Here is a 6,000-nt window from a genome sequence, read left to right as displayed (position 1 = left end):
GTCTTCCAGTGCTGGGGCGCAGTCGCCCTTATGGTCCCCCCCAAAATGGTTGGGCATGGTAGCAACCGGGGAGGCGCCACAGTTCCTGCCCAGGGGGACAGCGGGTGGGTTTGTTTACATGCAACAGACGGGGCAGACTGAGACAGTGAGGTGGCTTTGATGGCAGAGGACAGGCTCCCTGGAGCCCTGGGAACCAGGCCCAGAGTCGGCCTCAGCCAGCACAGGCCCGAGCTGGGTCAAAGCTGGGAGAATTTTGCCTTCCATTCAGCATATCAGGGTTGGCCTTGATACAAAAAGCAAGTCGAGTTTTCTGTGGCTTCCGGAAGCTTGGAGGGTCGTGTGTACCACTGGGAACTGAAATGTGCACCCACCAGCCTTGTTTGGGGTGCTTGGCTAGGCCCAAGTGTCCCATGTCCCCCTGTCCCTGGACAGGACAATTGCTTTTGTCAGATTGATGGAAATAAGATGTCATTTCTACAAGTTCGGTGGTAACAGTTGAATAGCTTTTGTCCCCAGACTCGTTAAGAAAAGGGATGTGAGCACACAGAGATGATGGTCTGGGGTCAGATGTCAGTGGCACCGTCTGCCCACGAGGCCTTCCCAGCTCCCTGTGACAGACGTCCACCCCTGCCCCCAAGGATGGGGTGTCCCCATCACCCTCTGCTTTTCCATGACTTCCCTTGTCCACGTTTCTCTTGTGCCCTTTTTTCACCTGAGAACATTCTCCAACACCCTAGAAAGCAAAAACGGAACACCCCACCCATGTATCCATGAACTCGGAAGCAGCCACCTGCTGTGTGCGCCCTGCACAGAGCTTGGCGCCCAGGGGGAACAGGCCAGAGCTCCCGCTGGCCCGGGACTTTGTGGTGTGGTCCAGCAGCCATAACGAAGGTCAGGGAGGGTCTGGTTCCAGTGGTCCGGGCGGTGATGTTGGGACAGCCCACCGCCCTCTGTGGCTTCTGCCGCAGGAGCAGAGCTGGTGGCTGGGTGGCTGGTATTCCAGGTGAGGACAATGGGGACCTTACCTTCATGATGACTCCTCACCAAGTTAGTTTGCAAAGAGCTCTTGCGGCACAGTTTGAGGGAGGGCTGTGGGGCAAGGGCAGGGGTGCAGGAGCCCTGGGGTCCCAGCTGGGGGAACGGGGGCTGCAGAGCCTGGCTCGGGGGGTCAGATGGGGTTCCTGCCGCCCATGCACTCCTGCCTCCTGGAGTCTCACCTCCCGCTAACTGGCTTGCCCCTGCCACTCCTGCTCACCCCTCCGCCCCAGCTGCTGCCAGAGGGCCAGCCAAATCCAGACCCCTCGGGCCGCATGCACAGGCCTCCTGGTGGCATTAGGCACAGGAAACAGCTGCGTGACACTCTGGAGGCTTCGCTCGGCCTCCCGTGCCTCTGAGACTCGCCAGCCTCTCAGGTGAGATGGTTCCCAGGAGCCCACGCTGACCCCACTGCCTTTCGACGCCGACTCCAGACCTTGAGGCTTCAGCCAGCTCCATCCCGGACCCCGGGTGGTTCAGGCTCTCATTGGTCAGTGTGAGAGACCCAAGGACTGAGGCTCTGGATTCAGGAGGAATCTGGTACTTCCTGCTTTGATGTCCAAGAGTAGGTCAGACCCTCCAGATGACCAGCCCTCAGTGATAACCCTGACGTCATCAATAGAGCTGAGAGGTGACTCGCATAACTTTCACTTTAAAAATTTAACTGGCTTTGTTTGGCTCTGAAAACCAGAATTCCTAGCATAATTTTCTCAAACATCTAGTGACCAAAATAGAGCAAATTATTTCTCAGCCTCTCCCCCTCAAGAATTCCTACTTCCTCCCAACTGATAGTCCAGCTATGAGAATAACCACTGACTTTAATATCCACATGAGTCGCTACTGCCTTTTTAAAAAAGATTTGATTTACTTATTTGAGAGAGAGAGTACCCATGCAGGGGGAGGGTCAGAGGGAGAGGCAGAAGCAGGCTCCGCGCTGAGCAGGGAGCCCAACATGAGGCTCGATCCCAGGACCCTGAGATCTGAAGTCAGACACTTAACTGACTCAGCCACTCATGTGCCCCTGCCTGTTTTCTTGTTTTTTTATTTTTTAAGATTTATTTTAGAGAGAGTGGGGATGGGGCAGGGAGAGGGAGAGAGTCTCAAGTAGGCTCCACGCTGAGCATGGAGCCTGACCAGGGGCTCTGTCTCACAACCGTGAGAACATCAGCTGAGCCAAAACCAAGAGTCGGATGCTTATACTGAGCCACCCAGCCGACCATGAGTCACTACTGCCTTAAGAGGTCAGAGAAGAGAGCAAATGCCTTCCAGCCATAGCATAAGGCTGACTTGGAAGAGCTGAGGCTTATTGCACCCAGAACGAGCTGCGGTGGGGGAAGGTGAAGGTCGGTCAGCTGGACAACTGCTCTCACTTTCTCTTTTGTGTCTTCTCACCACGACACATCTGCAGCCGCCTGCCTTTGGCAGCTGTGCTCACTCTCGGAGAACAGCCTCTTTAGGGAGAATGGGACCTCTGAGACCTGCCACTTGGCACCCACGCCCCCTGAGTGCCAACATGGCATTTCCCAGTGTGTACTCAGAGCACTTATTTCTTGTGATGAGCAGGTGAAAACTGCCCAACCCTGGAGAACTGTGGAATTCCCACAACACGATCTGGGAGGCTCTGACTTTGTGCATCTGAAATCTCATTGTTTAAGGATCTACATTCCAGGTGACGCAGTACAGTGCGGGGAGCGAGCCTTCTGCCTGGGACGGCTCCAGACAGCCCGGCTCTAACTTCCCGCACCCTACCTTCCTGGGTGGGAGGACTGCTGTTTTCACCACACACGGCTCGGTGCTCCCTGCTGACGTGGACAGTCAGCTCCTCAGGCCAGGTTTCTGAAGGTCTGCTTGGAACACATCCTTCCTCAACCAGCTGACTCTCACTCATCCTGGAAGACCATCAGTCTCGTCACTTCCTCTAGGGAACCTTGCCTTGCCTCCACCTCCCCTCCTCCTCGGCTGGATTTAGCGCCCTAAGTCAGGAGGGATTGATTTATCACTTGCTTGGTGCTGGACACTTCAAAGTGCTGAATAAATATTTCTAAATGAATCTCCAGCGAGTGTGTTTAATCCTTGAAGACAAGTATATTTTACTCATCTTTCTAGGTCCAGCACCATGCAAGTACATAGCAGTTCCCCCAATAAGTACGTTTCACGGGATGGGGAGGGGCAGAGGGAGAGAGAGAATCTTTTTTTTTTTTTAAGATTTTATTTATTTATTTGACAGAGACAGACAGCCAGCGAGAGAGGGAATACAAGCAGGGGAGTGGGAGAGGAAGAAGCAGGCTCATAGCGGAGGAGCCTGATGTGGGGTTCGATCCCACAATGCCAGGATCACGCCCTGAGCCGAAGGCAGATGCTTAACCGCTGTGCCACCCAGGCGCCCCAGAGACAGAATCTTAAGCAGGCTCCACGCCCAGCATGGAGCTCGAGCTCACAACTCTGAGATCATGACCTGAGCCGAAATCAAGAGTCAGACATTTAACCAACGGAGCCATTCAGGCGCCCCAACAAATTCTACACCTATTATAGACACATCCAGCCCCTAACAGCTCAGGAATCACAGTGTAAATGGCTTGGATGAGTTAATTCCTACATGAGTAGGAAAGGATTGGGGTGGGGGAGGGGCTCTTCAGTCTAAGGTTGAACAAAAATCACTGGGGAAAAACATGATCAGGGCACTGGAAGAGACCTGTCCAATCATTCAGATCACAGACCCAGATAGAGGACCTACAATTATAAAACTGTTAGGAGAAAACAGAGAGTAGATCTTCACGGCCCTGCATTAGTCAATCGCATTTTAGGTATGACACCAAGAGTATAAATGCCCAAAAGAAACAATAGGTAAATGGATTTTATTAAAACTAAAAAATTTTCGGGGCGCCTGGGTGGCACAGCAGTTAAGCGTCTGCCTTCGGCTCAGGGCGTGATCCCAGCGTTGTGGGATCGAGCCCCACATCAGGCTCTTCCGCTATGAGCCTGCTTCTTCCTCTCCCACTCCCCCTGCTTGTGTTCCCTCTCTCATTGGCTGTCTCTATCTCTGTCGAATAAATAAATAAAATCTTAAAAAAAAAAAACTAAAAAACTTTGTACTGAACAGTGACACTTTCAAAGTGAAAAGACAACCTACAGAATGGGAGAAAATATTTCCAAATCATATATTTAATCAAGTGCTTATATTTAGAATCTACATAGAGTTCTTAAAATTCAACAATAAAAAAGTAAATAATCCAAATTAGAAATGAAGGATTTGAATAAATGTTTCTCCAAAGAAGATGTACAAATGGCCGAAAAGCACAAGAAAAGATACTCAGCACCAGCAGCCACCAGGGAAATGCAATCAAAACCACAATAAGACAGTACTTCACCGTCCCTAGGATGGCTCGAATCAAAAAGGCAGACAATAGTAAGAGTTGGTGACGTGGAGAAGCTGCAACGCTCACACATTGCTGGTGAGAATGTAAAATGGTGCAACCTTTTTTGGCAATTCCTCAAAAAGGAAACATGGCCCAGCAATTCTGCTCCTAGTATATAATCCGAGAGAACTGAAAACCTAGGTCCACACAAAACACATGCACAAGTGTTCGTAGCAACGTAGTCACAATAACCCCAATGCAGAAACAACCCAAATGTCCACCAAGTGATGAATGGATAAACAGCATGCAGTATAGCCATAAAATGGGATATTATTTGGCCAGAAAGAAGAAGGAAGTGCTGATACACAGCACAGTGTGAGTGAATCTTTTTCTAACTATTTATTTATTTATTTATTTATTTATTTATTTATTTATTTAATAAAATCTATTCCCAACGTGGGGAAACTCACAACCTTGAGATCAAGAGTCACGTGCTCCACTTACTGAGCCAGCCAGGCACCCAAGTAAATCTTGAAGAACATGACGCTAAGTAAAAGAAGCCATTCTCAAGAGATCACATACCGTGAGGCTCTATTTCTTTCTTTTCCTTAAGATTTTATTTATTTATGTGTTTGAGAGAGAAATAGCAAGACAGAGCACAAGCGGGGGGAGTGGCAGAGGGAGAGGGATAGAGAGAAGCAGACTTACCGCTTAGCAGGGAGCCCAATGCGGGGCTTGATCCCAGGACCCTGGGATCATGACCTGAGCTGAAGGCAGATGCCCAACCAACTGAGCCACCCAGGCACCCTGTGAGATTCTACTCCTATGAAGTGTCCAGAATAGGCAGACCTATGGAGACAGAAAGTAGATTACTGGTTACTTAGGACTGGGGCAAAGAGAGGCAATGAGGAGTGACAGCTAATGGGTACAGGGTTTCTTTAGAAGAACAAAAATGCTCCCAAATTAGATTGTCGGAGTGCCTGGCTGGTTCAGTCAGAAGAGCATGCAATTCTTGATCTCAGGGTTGTGAGTTTGAGCCCCACTGGGTGTCGAGATTACTTAAATAAATAAAAACTTTAAAAAATTGTTTATGGGCGCCTGGGTGGCTCAGTTGGTTGAGCGTCCGATTCTTGATTTTGGCTCAGGTCATGATCTCAGGGTCCTTGGATTGAGCCCTGTGTCGGGCTCCATGCACCAGCGGGGAGTCTGCTTGAAGATTGTCTCTCTCCTTCTCCCTCTGCCCCTCCCCCAGTTGTTCACTCTCTAAATAAATAAAATCTTTTAAAAATTGTTTAAAATTGTTAAAATTAGGTTATAATGATGTTTGCACAACTTTGTGAATATACAAAAAATTGAATATGCTTTTAAGTGGATGAATTGTAGGTAAGTTAATTATATCTCAACAAAACCATTTTTAAAATCATGGAACAGGTCAAATCCTAGGGCATTTTAACTCTGAGATTGTATTCTGTGAATTTTATTGTACAAAAATTTTGCAGTGTTACTTTTTACTTAATTCAACAAATATCCAGATACCCTAGCTAGTGCTGCGATATGATGGTGAACAGTACCAGACCCCAGATCTGGCCTCCAAAAGTTTAGAGTCAAA

This window comes from Ailuropoda melanoleuca, chromosome 14 (assembly GCF_002007445.2).
Source record: "Ailuropoda melanoleuca isolate Jingjing chromosome 14, ASM200744v2, whole genome shotgun sequence".
NCBI classification, from domain to species: Eukaryota; Metazoa; Chordata; class Mammalia; order Carnivora; family Ursidae; genus Ailuropoda; species Ailuropoda melanoleuca.
This window is presented reverse-complemented; position numbering follows the sequence as displayed.